The sequence below is a fragment of the Hyperolius riggenbachi genome, chromosome 9, assembly GCF_040937935.1.
Source record: "Hyperolius riggenbachi isolate aHypRig1 chromosome 9, aHypRig1.pri, whole genome shotgun sequence".
Lineage (NCBI taxonomy): Eukaryota > Metazoa > Chordata > Amphibia > Anura > Hyperoliidae > Hyperolius > Hyperolius riggenbachi.
Genome location: NC_090654.1, coordinates 8,707,217 through 8,724,413, shown reverse-complemented (window position 1 = coordinate 8,724,413; position 17,197 = coordinate 8,707,217).

The following is a 17,197-nucleotide window of genomic DNA, read 5'->3' as shown; positions in this document are numbered from 1 at the left end:
CAATTTCGCCGCTCCCCGTCGCATTAAAAGTGGTTAAAAACAGTTTTAAAAAGTTTGTTTATAAACAAACAAAATGGCCACCAAAACAGGAAGTAGATTGATGTACAGCATGTCCACACATAGAAAATACATCCATACACAAGCAGGCTGTATACAGCATTCCTTTTGAATCTCAAGAGATCATTTGTGTGTTTCTTTCCCCCCTGAGGGGGGAGTGCATAGCAGAACCACAACACTGAAGAACTTGGCAGCCTTCCAGACACAGGCTGACAAGGGAAAGATACATTGATTTATTACAGAGACTGTGATAGTACAAAGTGCTGCAGTAAGCCAGAACACATTAGAATAGCTTTTGGATCTTGTAGGATGATAAAAAACAGGATGCAATTTTTGTTACAGAGTCTCTTTAAGCCCCATATACCAGTGTTCACAGTGAGGTACAGTTAATGAAAGAAGAATGCTGTGCACTCAATAATACATTCAGGCTTTATTTATCCCAACAAGGATTAGTGGCACATTAACAGACAATGATAGCAGTGAGGCTACAAACGGCAGCCTGATGGCCGTTTCGCAGGCGACTTCTGCTTCCTCAGAGGCTCTTTGCAGAGTGACCCGATGAAGCAGAAGTCTGTGAAACGGCTGTCGGGGGGGGGGGGGGGGGGGGGGGTGATGAAAAGTAGGGTTCTGCTACTTGTTTATAGCCAATCACAACTCCAATGTTATCCCTTAAAACGGACCTGAACCCAGAGGACTCTGCTCTCAAAGATAAGCAACAGCATAATAACCTTTACAGAAAAACATTTGTTACAGCTGATATCAATCCTAAAATAAATATGTAGCGTTTCTACGTCTTGCTTTCATGGAAGCAGACATATTGTTTACAGCCTGTGCATTCAAATGAGCTTATCTGTAGTGGCAGTCAGGTGACACAGCTGAGCGATCAAATTACAACTTGTGATTAGTCACAGATGAGGGGGAATTGGAGATAAATGCACCCTGTATGTATTTAGAGAGTTTAGCCTGTCTGTTTTCCTTCTGTCCTCTACAAGTGATCAGATCCTTTTTAAAGGTTTAAATTTGTAAGGTGAACGAAAAATGAACTTACCTGGGGGTCCTTCCAGCCCCTAGAAGACTCTCTAGTCCCTTGCAGCAGTGTCAGCCTCCTCCAGTCTCCCACTGTTCGGCTCGTAGTTCTTGCAGAGATAGGGAGACAGCAGGATGGACCAGAGCGTCCTCTAGTGGCTGGAAGAAGCCCCAGGTAAGGAAATCTGCATATCTTTCATTCCCCCCACAACTCCTAAAAAAAACCTGTCGGGTGCCAGGAGAGCGGGTATTGCTTGCCCAGCACAGATCCCAATTACCTTACAGCACCATACCCTCTCTGGTTCTGAGTAACACTCTGCTTTCAGCAATGCAGCTCAACTTAAAGAGAAACTCTGACCAAGAATTGAACTTCATCCCAATCAGTAGCTGATACCCCCTTTCCTTTCCCATGAGAAATCTATTCCTTTTCACAAACAGACCATCAGGGGGCGCTGTATGGCTGATATTGTGGTGAAACCCCTCCCACAGGAAACTCTGAGGACCGTGGTACTCCTGGCAGTTTCCGGTCTGTGAACCTTGTTGCATTGTGGGAAATAGCTGTTTACAGCTGTTTCCAACAGCCAAAACAGCAAGCAGCTACATCATCTGCCAGCAGTAAGAATGTCACCATGTAATAAATGTCAGAATGTAAATCAGGGATTTAAGATTTTACAATGGGCATACTAAATCATTTATACATAATTTATTGTAAAAATGAAGCACTTATTACATTATTTTCACTAGAGTTCCTCTTTTAAAGCTAATGGGAACTGGGTTTAGGGGGGGGGGGGGGAAGTCAGATACTCACCTAAGGAGAGGGAGGCTCTGGGTCCCATAGAGCACTCCCTCTCCCGGTCCCCGCTGTTCCGCTGGCTCCCCCATAGCGGTATTCGACCGTTTCGGTGAAATACCGCTGGCTCCCAGCCAAAGGGAGGCTTCAGAGATGCATCGGGAGCCCGAGTGCTCCAGAAGACGGGCCGCGATAACAGTGCGCATGCGTGTGCGCCGCCTGTCTTCGGGAGGACTTGGCTCCCGAAGACTTCCGAAGTCCCCTCGGCGTGGGACGAGAACGGAAGAGCCCCGCAGCACTGGGGCCACCGGGAGAGGAGAGGAATAGCTCAATAGGACCGAGCCTTCCCTCTCCTTAGGTGAGTATCTGCCTTTTTTTTTTTTTTTTTTTTTAAAGCCGGGTTACATTCGCTTTAACCACTTCCGGATACCGGGTGGTTTGGCTGATCTGTGCTGCGGGGGCTCTTCAGCCCGCAGCACAGATCAGAAATCGTGCAGGGCGATCAGACTTCCCCCCTTTTTTCCCCACTAGGGGGATGTCCTGCTGGGGGGGTCTGATCGCCGCTGCGCTGCTGTGCCTAGCGGGGGGGGCTCCTCAAAGCCCCCCTCCGCAGCGCTAGTCCTCCCTCTGCCGCCTTCCCTCCCTCTCCCGTCCCCTGTGTGCGGCGCAGGACGGAAAGCCGTCCTGCGCCGGATAGGCTTTAGCCTATCAGATGCCGGCGATCCCCGGCCAATCAGAGGCCGGGGATCGCCGATCTCCGTCACGGCGCTGCTGCGCAGCAGCGCCGTATGTATGTAAACAGCGGGGAAGATCTTCCCCGCCTGTTTACATTTACCCTGCGAGCCACGATCGGAGGCTCGCAGGGTGTTCACGGAGACACCCTCCGTGAACTGACATGGAACGGCTCCATGGAAACCGCTTCAGGATTCAGGGGCGTACATATGCGTACGCAGAATCCTGAAGTGGTTAAGCAAATGTGTCCAGTTCCTCCCTGCTCAGTGTGGGGTTTAAAGAAAACCTGAGCTGAAGCTTAGGTTCAGAAACAAATATTTACCTAGGCGGAGCCCAAAAGGGGGAAAGAGGCACCCAGGGTATCAATAAAACTAGGTTAAAAACACAAAATAGAAACCGTGAGGATACTTCAATGAAGACAGTCATGTAGTTAATAATTAAAGGGGAACTTCAGCCTAAACAAACATACTGTTATCAAGTTACATTAGTTATGTTAATTAGAATAGATAGGTAATACAATTTTTTTTACCCACCCTGTTTTAAAAGAACAGGCAAATGTTTGATTCATGGGGGCAGCCATCTTTTTGGTTGGAAGGAGGTGACAGGAGCAGGAGACACAGTTCCAACTGTCCTTTGTCCTGGTAACCCCTCCCAGCTGCACATGCTAGGCTTCAAATGTCAAATTCAAAATGTAAAAAAAAAAATGCACCAAAACAGCAGAACGAGAACAAAATCAGAAATCCCATCATGCTTTGCACAGCATCAGGGGAAAAAAGCCCGGGCAGTTTTCTTCTGTGCAGCTAAAAATGAGGCTTGTATAAAAGAAACAAATTTCTGATGCTGTGAAACTGTTAAAGAAACACAAAGCCTTTTCAGTGCTGCTGAGTCGATTTTTAGTCCGGAGGTTCACTTTAAAGGGATACTGTAGGGGGGTCGGGGGAAAATGAGTTGAACTTACCCGGGGCTTCTAATAGTCCCCCGTAGACATCCTGTGCCCGCCCAGCCACTCACCGATGCTCCGGCCCCACCTCCGGTTCACTTCTGGAATTACAGACTTTAAAGTCTGAAAACCACTGTGCCTGTGTTGCCATGTCCTCACTCCTGCTGATGTCACCAGGAGCGTACTGAGCAGGCACAGTGGTTTTCTGACTTTAAAGTCTGAAATTCCAGAACTGAACCAGAGGCGGGGCCGGAGCATCGGTGAGTGGCTGTGCGGGCACAGGATGTCTGTGGGGGACCATTAGAAGCCCCGGGAACTCATTTTCCCCTGACCCCCCCTACAGTAGTCCTTTAAGAACTGGCAACACATTTCGTGGTTCTATGCCTACTTCCTCAGGCCAAATAAAGTGCCAAAGGGTGCTCTGAGAGGCTTGAAGAGGAATATGGAGCTGGTCAGATTCCTGACAATCCCTTGGTTGTAATATTTGGAGAGTCGGGAAAGGAGGATACTGCATGTATCATTGGAACCCAAAGGCTTCCCTCTTGTTGTGCAAGTATATCATTTAAACAAGTATCCAATATTCTCCCCATATGTAGAGATTTTTGGTTTATTGCTACATGGCAAGGATACAATTTAATTTTTTTAGCAGAAGAAACTACCAGTCAGTTTGCACCCAGCAAAGCAAGAAATGCAGATAAGAGGTTACAGCTCTGAACAGTGTGCATGTTATCAACACAATGAACTCCTCACTGGCGGATTCAGTTACACAACTCATACCAGCAGTGAGGAGGATGAAAATCTGCATGATCAGCTGGAGGGATCTGCGAGGGGGAGCAGAGGACAGCGAGGGAACCCTCAGTAGCATCCAGAGTCTTCCCTCTTAGGCAAGTATGTGAGTTCATAGCCATGCTTTGGCTTAGGTACACTTTAAAGGGAACATAAACTGAGAGGGATATGGATGTTTCCTTTTAAAGTGGATCTGGGATAAACTTTTACTCATTGCACAATTGTGTTCCTTTCATATAGTGTATAGGGCATTCCTCAAGCCAAATACTTTTTTTTTTTGTTTTAATACTCTAATTCCTTAAACTAAACAAGCCTCATCCACAGCTTTTCGCAATGCCTTGGCACTGTAGCAAGGGCTTATAGAAGCTCAGTCTGGGGAGGAGGAGGTTACTAGCCAGATATTTCAGAGGCAGATGGGAGGAGGAGGAGAGGGGGCTGAATTTACACACAGGCAAGCTGATAGCATCTCCAGCCCTCAGCCTGTGACAAACAGAACATGGCTTCCCTCATTGTATCACAGGAATACATAATCATAAACTTTTGAAGCTGTTTGCAGCTAGATTAGCTGTGTAAACTATCTAAATTTTAAATAAGATATATAGACAAGTTAATTGTTATATGATTATATAGAACACTCTCCGGCGCTGGAAATGGTTACTATTCTACAAGCTGCGTGTTGCGTGGAGGGATTCCCCAACCCTCAAAATGATACTAGAAGATTATATAAATCACTAACACGCGCTTAGTCAAATTTTAACACTTTATTTAAAATTAAATGTTATATCCTCAATCATTACCCACACACACTTGTATTCCACATCCACACTCTCGAGAGGCCTCTCCACTTACTACAACCTCCTAGTCTATCCTCCTTTATAAAATTAATTGGATATATATTCCCTAAAAAAGTAATTGATTGCGTAATGGATCTTCCGTTTTAATCCCTTTAAAATTGTGTCGCCACTTATTTGCAAAAATGGAGGGAAAGAAAAAAGCGTTACTCCACTCTTAATTTTGTAGAAAATAGTAAATGTCACTTTTTAAAAGCTGGCGATATGGTTAAAACTCACAATTTCCTTATTGACAAGTTCATCATTTCTTTAGAGCAAAAAATGGAGGGGGGCAAAAAGCATTGCTTCACTCTTAGTTTGCAAAAAATATATAATGTCACTTTTTAAAGCTGGCGTTGTAGTTACAAACTCACAGTTTCCTTTTTGGCAAGTGCATCACTTCTTTAGGGAGTCCCGTCCGTTATCTCCCCCGTGTGCAGTCAGCTTCTATGCCGCTCCGATCGTCCAGGGTTATCCCCTTCTGCCCGCCGCTTACCAGATAGACGTTATTGGACAGCCTGCGTCACTTCCACCTAGGTCACCGGAAGTCCGCTCGCTCCGTTCTTCCCGTCTTCTGTTTACTGGCTTATACTACTGTGGGTGACGTCACCTCTCTAAGCTGTTTGGTACTTTGCTGGCGGTTGCTGCGCGCTAGCAGTACACCATTCCCAATGCTTATGTAGATTTATATGGGCATTCAGTTAGCTTGAATAGACACCTCTACGCGTTTCAGCCGATTTAGCCGTCGGCCTTCTTCAGGAGGATTCAAGAGTAGAGAGCGATTAGATCCACCATATTTATAGCTAATTTAGCCACACACTTGATCCGCCCCCCCATTTCCAGGAAGTAATTTCAAACATCTAGTATCCAGCGCCATCTTCTTGTAGTCCATATTCCACAAAGTGACCACTTTCCATTTGCATATCTTTCCCTCATTCAATAATCTACAGTAAAACACATAATATTCCTTGCTGCCTATTGTTCCCCTCCTAATGTCATCACCATACCAGTTTGTTACAAAAAATATAATAAAAAATATAAAAGATAGTTAAAAAAATGCAAACAATTCCATTTCACTATTGAGACCATTAGGGATTAATGTCCCCAACTGATAGATCCATTTGGATTCATTTCTGGACATCTTCTGAATATAGTCCCCCCCTCTTTTCCCATGACTTATAACCTCCAATCCAAAGAATATAGTCCCCTTCAAACTCCCCCCATGCACTTCTTTATAATGTTTTGACAGTGGATGTGCGTCGCTTTTCTTTTCGATTTTATTAAAATGCTCTGCAATCCTACTATGTAGCATTCTTTTCGTCCTCCCAACATACAACTTCAAACAGGGGCATTGAATACAGTAAATTACCCCGCATGTAGTGCAGGTTATCTGATCTTTGATCCTGTATTTCACTGAATCCTGCCCCTCAATCTCTATTACTCTTCCTGCATTACTCGTTCTCCTGCAATTGATGCAGATGCCGCATCTCTGGAAACCTATCCTTCTCCCCCTCCCCCCGATCTCATCCCCATCTCCCTTATGTTCATTGGCTGCAGTAGCTATTGACAGCCCAATATTTGGAGCTCTCTTAAAAACAACTTTAGGGATTTCAGGTAACAGTTCCCCCAGGGTCTTGTCCTGTTTTAGTACATCCCAGTGTCTACTGACAATATTCTTTACACTTTTTGATTGTGCACTATATTGTAGTGTAAGACTGAAATCGTTTGTGTCCCAATCTTGTTTTGTAGTGGGCATCAGTAATTCGCCACGATCTCTCAGTCTTACCTTCTCTCTAGACTGCTCCACCTTCTCCAGTGGGTAGCCTTTCTCCAGAAGGCAGTTCCCCAGTCTATCCGCCTCCAGATCATAATCTTCTATATTGGAGCAGTTGCGGCGTAGCCTGGTGAACTGCCCCCTGGGAATTTCATTAAGCCATCTTGGTAGGTGGCAACTTGTATATAGTATATAGCTGTTCACATCCACAGCTTTTTGAAAAGTCCTTGTATTCAAGGATTCCATATCAATATATATCTCTAAATCCAAAAGATGTATCTTCTCTTTACTAATCTCTGTAGTGAATTTAATATTCCATTCATTATTATTAATCATTGCAATATATTTATCCAGCGAGTCTTGATCTCCCCGCCATATCATCAACACATCATCGATGAAACGGCGCCATAGGACCAGGTCCGCACCATACACCTCATTTCCATACACAAATCCCTCCTCCCAATGGGACATAAAGAGATTTGCATACGAAGGTGCGAACCTGGTCCCCATCGCCGTTCCACCGACCTGCAGGTACCAATTACCCTCATACTCAAAATAATTATGTTCAAGAATAAACTTAATAGAACTTAAAATAAACTTCCTTTGTGCATCAATCATTGTGTCATCTTGATCCAGATAGAATTTAACCGCTTCCAGTCCTTTTTGATGTTCAATAATAGTGTATAGAGATGACACGTCCAAAGTACATAGTGTCCATTCCTTCTCCCACCGCAGATCTCCCAAGGTATTCAACACTTCCTTTGTATCCTTAATATATGCTTTTGTGTCTTTTACATATTTTTGCAAAAATGTGTCGACATACCTGGAGAGATTAGCGGTTAGAGATCCCACCCCCGATACTATCGGTCTTCCCGGTGGGTCTGCCAGATCTTTATGAATCTTCGGCAGATGATAAAACAATGGCCTAATGGGATGTTTAACCATTAGAAAATCATATTCCTTCTGATTCAAAATTCCAGAGTCAAGTCCATCATCTAATAATGACTTCAACTGGTTAGCAAATTTTATCGTTGGGTCACAGCCCAAGACGTGATAAGTCTCTGGGTCTCCCAACAATCTCATTGCTTCCCTGCAATACACCTCTGTGTCCTGTATAACAATTCCCCCTCCCTTATCTGCTGGTCTGATAATTATTTCTGGGTCTTTTCGTAATTCCTTCATTGCTTTCCTTTCTCCATTGGACAAATTATCATTCCCATACTTGTTCACCTTCATTTTCCTAATGTCTTTATCCACCAAATTTTCAAAAGCCACCATTGCATCACTGTATTCTGCTTGAGGAAAAAATGTGGAGGGGTTCTTTAAAGAACTATGTGTATACTTTGATCTCTCAATTTCCTTTTGGGTTGGGTTTTTTAGAAAATATTTCTTAAGACAGAGTTTCCTCATAAATTTTTTCACATTTATATATGATTCAAATTTATTCACTTTATTATTAGGGGCAAATTTCAATCCCTTCGCAAGGAGATTGAGTTCTCCCGTATTTAATTTTCGTTTACTAAGGTTAAATACCCCACTTTCATTCCTTGGGTTCTGTTCCTCTGTTATCTCTAACCTTACCTTTTTACACCTTTTCCTACCCCCCCTACACCCCCTTTTCCGTTTGTTGGCCTGGGAGTCCTTAAAAAATACTGACTTATTGAATTACGTGGTTCCTCCACTACAATGTTATTTCTACTTCTTCCCCTGCCAATGTTTCCATTTCTCACAGGGTTATATGGTGTTCTATTAAAATTGTGCATGGGTCCACTATTTCTTCTACTCCTATTTAATTCCTGTCCCTTCAAGAGCTGACCTCTTGGGGTTCTATTCCTATTGATAGGGGTGTCTCCATATATTTCTTTCCTCTCTGGGCTTGATCTCAATGGTGTAAATCTATTAGATGTCGATATATTGAAGTGAGCAGGACTTCTATAGTTGGAACCTATTGTGCTATTCCTATTGGTTCCCCCACTGCTGTCCACTTTCTTTTTATTCCCTTTACTTATACTCTTGTTGGCCTTTTTTGCCCTATTTGCCATATTTTTTCCCCTTGGGGGATGCTCAGAATTATGGGCATTTTCCTCATACTCACCCTCACTGGATATCTCCTCCTCACTTTCCTCACTATTCAACATAGACTCCTGTAGTGTTGAGCATCTCACCTGGTCCTCCTCCTCTATCGTATCCTCCCCTATTTCATCAATAGTCTCAAGTGTCCCCAACATAGTCCCCATCAATGTAGTCTCCTGAATATTGTCTTCTTCTATACTTTCTTCTACCATTACCCTTAATCCCTCTAATTCATTCATTGGGATTGAGTCCCTTGCAAATTTCTTTAGTTTCTTACTGACTATATCTTTTTCTAATAATTCTAATCTCTTTTTTATACTCACCTCCATACTCCTATATTCCTTCATTGATTTATGTGGATTCAGTATTTTTTGAAGTCCCCTGATCTCCTCCCCCAAGATGTTTGTTTGGGCTTTTCGTGCATCCATAACAAATTGTACCGTTTCCATGGAAAATACATGGAACATATATTCCCACTTGGCTAGAGTTTCCTCATCCGCCAAATCCTCAGACAATATCTTACTCACTACCAGACCCACCGGGGCTACTTCCCATTCCAAATATTTTTCAAGTGATGCCACTTCCCAAATATTTTTTGTTTCTTTTGTCATCAACCTCTCCAAATTTTTTAATTGGTTAATTAAATCCCCATTGTTCCCTTCCCCAGCCACTTCTCTTTTAATTTTAAAGAAACTCCTGATTCTATGTTCCCTACAGTCTCTAAATTCCCACAAATCGCTTCCTGCCGCCATAGTGTATGGGGATTACCAAAAATTGTATATGATTATATAGAACACTCTCCGGCGCTGGAAATGGTTACTATTCTACAAGCTGCGTGTTGCGTGGAGGGATTCCCCAACCCTCAAAATGATACTAGAAGATTATATAAATCACTAACACGCGCTTAGTCAAATTTTAACACTTTATTTAAAATTAAATGTTATATCCTCAATCATTACCCACACACACTTGTATTCCACATCCACACTCTCGAGAGGCCTCTCCACTTACTACAACCTCCTAGTCTATCCTCCTTTATAAAATTAATTGGATATATATTCCCTAAAAAAGTAATTGATTGCGTAATGGATCTTCCGTTTTAATCCCTTTAAAATTGTGTCGCCACTTATTTGCAAAAATGGAGGGAAAGAAAAAAGCGTTACTCCACTCTTAATTTTGTAGAAAATAGTAAATGTCACTTTTTAAAAGCTGGCGATATGGTTAAAACTCACAATTTCCTTATTGACAAGTTCATCATTTCTTTAGAGCAAAAAATGGAGGGGGGCAAAAAGCATTGCTTCACTCTTAGTTTGCAAAAAATATATAATGTCACTTTTTAAAGCTGGCGTTGTAGTTACAAACTCACAGTTTCCTTTTTGGCAAGTGCATCACTTCTTTAGGGAGTCCCGTCCGTTATCTCCCCCGTGTGCAGTCAGCTTCTATGCCGCTCCGATCGTCCAGGGTTATCCCCTTCTGCCCGCCGCTTACCAGATAGACGTTATTGGACAGCCTGCGTCACTTCCACCTAGGTCACCGGAAGTCCGCTCGCTCCGTTCTTCCCGTCTTCTGTTTACTGGCTTATACTACTGTGGGTGACGTCACCTCTCTAAGCTGTTTGGTACTTTGCTGGCGGTTGCTGCGCGCTAGCAGTACACCATTCCCAATGCTTATGTAGATTTATATGGGCATTCAGTTAGCTTGAATAGACACCTCTACGCGTTTCAGCCGATTTAGCCGTCGGCCTTCTTCAGGAGGATTCAAGAGTAGAGAGCGATTAGATCCACCATATTTATAGCTAATTTAGCCACACACTTGATCCGCCCCCCCATTTCCAGGAAGTAATTTCAAACATCTAGTATCCAGCGCCATCTTCTTGTAGTCCATATTCCACAAAGTGACCACTTTCCATTTGCATATCTTTCCCTCATTCAATAATCTACAGTAAAACACATAATATTCCTTGCTGCCTATTGTTCCCCTCCTAATGTCATCACCATACCAGTTTGTTACAAAAAATATAATAAAAAATATAAAAGATAGTTAAAAAAATGCAAACAATTCCATTTCACTATTGAGACCATTAGGGATTAATGTCCCCAACTGATAGATCCATTTGGATTCATTTCTGGACATCTTCTGAATATAGTCCCCCCCTCTTTTCCCATGACTTATAACCTCCAATCCAAAGAATATAGTCCCCTTCAAACTCCCCCCATGCACTTCTTTATAATGTTTTGACAGTGGATGTGCGTCGCTTTTCTTTTCGATTTTATTAAAATGCTCTGCAATCCTACTATGTAGCATTCTTTTCGTCCTCCCAACATACAACTTCAAACAGGGGCATTGAATACAGTAAATTACCCCGCATGTAGTGCAGGTTATCTGATCTTTGATCCTGTATTTCACTGAATCCTGCCCCTCAATCTCTATTACTCTTCCTGGATTACTCGTTCTCCTGCAATTGATGCAGATGCCGCATCTCTGGAAACCTATCCTTCTCCCCCTCCCCCCGATCTCATCCCCATCTCCCTTATGTTCATTGGCTGCAGTAGCTATTGACAGCCCAATATTTGGAGCTCTCTTAAAAACAACTTTAGGGATTTCAGGTAACAGTTCCCCCAGGGTCTTGTCCTGTTTTAGTACATCCCAGTGTCTACTGACAATATTCTTTACACTTTTTGATTGTGCACTATATTGTAGTGTAAGACTGAAATCGTTTGTGTCCCAATCTTGTTTTGTAGTGGGCATCAGTAATTCGCCACGATCTCTCAGTCTTACCTTCTCTCTAGACTGCTCCACCTTCTCCAGTGGGTAGCCTTTCTCCAGAAGGCAGTTCCCCAGTCTATCCGCCTCCAGATCATAATCTTCTATATTGGAGCAGTTGCGGCGTAGCCTGGTGAACTGCCCCCTGGGAATTTCATTAAGCCATCTTGGTAGGTGGCAACTTGTATATAGTATATAGCTGTTCACATCCACAGCTTTTTGAAAAGTCCTTGTATTCAAGGATTCCATATCAATATATATCTCTAAATCCAAAAAATGTATCTTCTCTTTACTAATCTCTGTAGTGAATTTAATATTCCATTCATTATTATTAATCATTGCAATATATTTATCCAGCGAGTCTTGATCTCCCCGCCATATCATCAACACATCATCGATGAAACGGCGCCATAGGACCAGGTCCGCACCATACACCTCATTTCCATACACAAATCCCTCCTCCCTTCTGGAGAAAGGCTACCCACTGGAGAAGGTGGAGCAGTCTAGAGAGAAGGTAAGACTGAGAGATCGTGGCGAATTACTGATGCCCACTACAAAACAAGATTGGGACACAAACGATTTCAGTCTTACACTACAATATAGTGCACAATCAAAAAGTGTAAAGAATATTGTCAGTAGACACTGGGATGTACTAAAACAGGACAAGACCCTGGGGGAACTGTTACCTGAAATCCCTAAAGTTGTTTTTAAGAGAGCTCCAAATATTGGGCTGTCAATAGCTACTGCAGCCAATGAACATAAGGGAGATGGGGATGAGATCGGGGGGAGGGGGAGAAGGATAGGTTTCCAGAGATGCGGCATCTGCATCAATTGCAGGAGAACGAGTAATCCAGGAAGAGTAATAGAGATTGAGGGGCAGGATTCAGTGAAATACAGGATCAAAGATCAGATAACCTGCACTACATGCGGGGTAATTTACTGTATTCAATGCCCCTGTTTGAAGTTGTATGTTGGGAGGACGAAAAGAATGCTACATAGTAGGATTGCAGAGCATTTTAATAAAATCGAAAAGAAAAGCGACGCACATCCACTGTCAAAACATTATAAAGAAGTGCATGGGGGGAGTTTGAAGGGGACTATATTCTTTGGATTGGAGGTTATAAGTCATGGGAAAAGAGGGGGGGACTATATTCAGAAGATGTCCAGAAATGAATCCAAATGGATCTATCAGTTGGGGACATTAATCCCTAATGGTCTCAATAGTGAAATGGAATTGTTTGCATTTTTTTAACTATCTTTTATATTTTTTATTATATTTTTTGTAACAAACTGGTATGGTGATGACATTAGGAGGGGAACAATAGGCAGCAAGGAATATTATGTGTTTTACTGTAGATTATTGAATGAGGGAAAGATATGCAAATGGAAAGTGGTCACTTTGTGGAATATGGACTACAAGAAGATGGCGCTGGATACTAGATGTTTGAAATTACTTCCTGGAAATGGGGGGGCGGATCAAGTGTGTGGCTAAATTAGCTATAAATATGGTGGATCTAATCGCTCTCTACTCTTGAATCCTCCTGAAGAAGGCCGACGGCTAAATCGGCTGAAACGCGTAGAGGTGTCTATTCAAGCTAACTGAATGCCCATATAAATCTACATAAGCATTGGGAATGGTGTACTGCTAGCGCGCAGCAACCGCCAGCAAAGTACCAAACAGCTTAGAGAGGTGACGTCACCCACAGTAGTATAAGCCAGTAAACAGAAGACGGGAAGAACGGAGCGAGCGGACTTCCGGTGACCTAGGTGGAAGTGACGCAGGCTGTCCAATAACGTCTATCTGGTAAGCGGCGGGCAGAAGGGGATAACCCTGGACGATCGGAGCGGCATAGAAGCTGACTGCACACGGGGGAGATAACGGACGGGACTCCCTAAAGAAGTGATGCACTTGCCAAAAAGGAAACTGTGAGTTTGTAACTACAACGCCAGCTTTAAAAAGTGACATTATATATTTTTTGCAAACTAAGAGTGAAGCAATGCTTTTTGCCCCCCTCCATTTTTTGCTCTAAAGAAATGATGAACTTGTCAATAAGGAAATTGTGAGTTTTAACCATATCGCCAGCTTTTAAAAAGTGACATTTACTATTTTCTACAAAATTAAGAGTGGAGTAACGCTTTTTTCTTTCCCTCCATTTTTGCAAATAAGTGGCGACACAATTTTAAAGGGATTAAAACGGAAGATCCATTACGCAATCAATTACTTTTTTAGGGAATATATATCCAATTAATTTTATAAAGGAGGATAGACTAGGAGGTTGTAGTAAGTGGAGAGGCCTCTCGAGAGTGTGGATGTGGAATACAAGTGTGTGTGGGTAATGATTGAGGATATAACATTTAATTTTAAATAAAGTGTTAAAATTTGACTAAGCGCGTGTTAGTGATTTATATAATCTTCAAGTTAATTGTTATAGTTAGTTTTTCATCTCGGATCCACTTTAAGCAATACCAGTTGCCTGGCAGCCCTGATTATCTCTTTGGCTGCAGTAGTGTCTGAATCACACCTGAAACAAGCATGCAGCTAATCCAATCTGACTTCAGTCACCTGATCTGCATGCTTGTTCAGGGGCTGTAGCTAAAAGTATTAGAGACACAGGATCAGCAAGAGAGTCAGGCAACTGGTATTTTAAAAGGAAAAAAATCCATATCCTTTTCAGTTTAGGTTCCCTTTAACAAGTAACTGCTAGTAGATAATGCTGCACTATTTTGTGAAATGACATTTCTGCAGTAACGCAAGTGACGTGTGTGTGTTGTCAGCTGACCAGCCTGTGAATGACCCTGTATAGGGAATTTAGGATGTGAATAAAATGCAAATAATTTTGACTTGATGCAGGATTAAGCAAACTTTGTTCGCACCTTGAAAATCAGTTGAATTCTACCTTGAAAAAGACCAGTTGAATTCTACCTCGGCAGGATTTGACTGGTTCATTTTCAAGCTACATAAATTTGCAAAAAAACTGCATTAACTCAAAAGTATCCTAGTTGGGAGAACTCTAGCTTGTCACTTGCTGTTAGGCCCAGTGCACACCAAAAACCTCTAGCAGATCCTCAAAACACTAGCGGTTTATGGAGCTGTTTTTCAGAGCGATTCTAGGCATTAGACGTTTTCTAAACATGCCTAGCGTTTTTTGGAGTGTTTTTGTGTAGCAGATTTCATATATTGTTACAGTAGAGTTGTTACTGAACAGCTTCTGTAACAAAACCGCTCTGATGTAGCGTTTTCAGAGCGGTTTTCCACTTTCCTATACTTTACATTGAGGCAGTGGCAGCTCCAGGAATTTTTTTTTAGGGGGTGCTCGCCGTGGCAAAAATGGGCGTGGCTACAACCTGTGGCAAAAATGGGCGTGGTCATGGCCGGATGAGGGCGGGGCTAACTGTAATTTAAAGTGAACCCAGGGTGAGAGTGATATGGAGGCTGCCATATTTATTTCCTTTTAAACAATTCTAGTTGCCTGGCAGCCCTGCTGATCTATCTGGCTGTAGTAGTGAACTGAATTACACCAGAAACAAGCATGCAGCTAATCTTGTCAGTTTTGACAATATTGTCAGAAACCCCTGACCTGCTGCATGCTTGTTCAGGGTCTATGGTTGAAAGAATTAGAGGCAGAGGACTAACACGGCAGCCAGGCAGCTGGTATTACTTAAAAGGAGATAAATATGGCAGCCTCAATATTATTCTCACCTCGGGTTCCCTTTAAAAGTGCAACGCAAAGACAGAGGGCCCAAGTTTTGGTGACCCTTTCCCCAGAAAATTCACATAATTGTGCAGGTTTTCTCAAGATTGTGCAGGTTTTCTCAAGAAAATACACGTAATGTGAGCAGATTTGAACAAAAAACATGTTCAATAACCCCAATATGCACAATCGTTAGCAGATATGGCCCCAATATGCACAATCGGTAGCAGATATGGCCCCAATATGCACAATCGGTAGCAGATATGGCCCCAATATGCACAATCGGTAGCAGATATGGCCCCAATATGCACAATCAGTAGCAGAAATGACCCCAATATACACAATCCGTAGCAGATATGACCCCAATATGCACAATCCTTCCTCAGCAGTTTTGACCACAATCAGCACCACCTGAAAAAGAAAAACCCATTTACTCACCTACAGCCAGAAGACCTTCTTTCCCGACCTCCTTGTGGCGCGCAGCGCCCGCGATCCTCTTCCTTCCCGACGTCACGAGACTTCCTGCCTGCATGCTGAGAGCAGGGCTACGGGAAAATGGCCGCCCGAAGCCATGCACTGCAGACTCAAAGTCTGCAGAACAGGGCTTCGGGCGGCCATCTTACCGTAGCCCTGCCTGATGCTCCGGGCTGCCACTGTGTGAACTGACTTGGCGTCTTTTAGACGCCTGAAGTCAGTTCACTCCAGGGGGTGCTTTGGGGGTGCTTGGACAATTCTAGGGGGTGCTCAAGCACCCCCCTGGCGCCGCCCCTGCATTGAGGCAGAAACGCCTCAGAAATCTAAAAAATGCTGCAGCCCCCGAGTTTGCGTTTGTGGAAAAAATGAGCCGCTCTGGTGTGCACCAGCCCATTATAATACATTAGCCAAGCGTAAAACGCTGCAGAACCGCTCTGGTGTGCACCAGCCCTAAGAATACACAGGTTATTTTAGGTACATTTTATTCACAGGGCTTTGGCATCAATGGAAATGTTTCAAATTTACAAGAACTGACGAAAGTTTAAACCCCACTTCCTGTGAACCAAACCCCACTTCCTGTGAACCACAAGCCTACAGCCATCTGTGCTAGCATAGTGACTTATGCAAGCTCCGCCCAGCTCTTGTGCATAAAATAGGGATCGTCAATGAGATGGATATAATTCTGAACTGATGCAGGAATATGCGATTTTTTGCTGAAAATTTACACAGCTAGAAAATGAGCCAATAGAATGAAGCCAAGATGGAATCTGATTGGTGTATTTTCAAGTTGCAATAGATTTGCATAATCCACATCAGCGCAAAATTATTTCCATCTCACTGACCATCCCTAGAATAAAACAATACAGATGAGGTGGGCAATGAAAGATGTAGCTAAAGAAAGAAAAATGCATATTCCCGTGTCAACACCCCTTTAGCCATAAATTCTATTGCAACAGTGGGAAATGTACTCTGGCCTCTATAGCCCTACATTGGGAGCCATGTGGTCACTTCTGTCTGGCAGCCGGCTCTACAGAGGGCAGGAGGCAAGCTGTAGGGTTGTAGCAATCGCATATGACTCATTTAGAAGACGTACATTGTACACCGCCTTACTTCTTCAGTATTCTCTGATTATAGTCACTGATCAGCAACGATCACTATTACCTTTATTGAATTTGAGTTTACTTGGGTTTCAAACATGATTCTCTCTTTATTACTCAGCCATCAATTCAAAAATAACATGTTTACACTTATGAAGTGAAA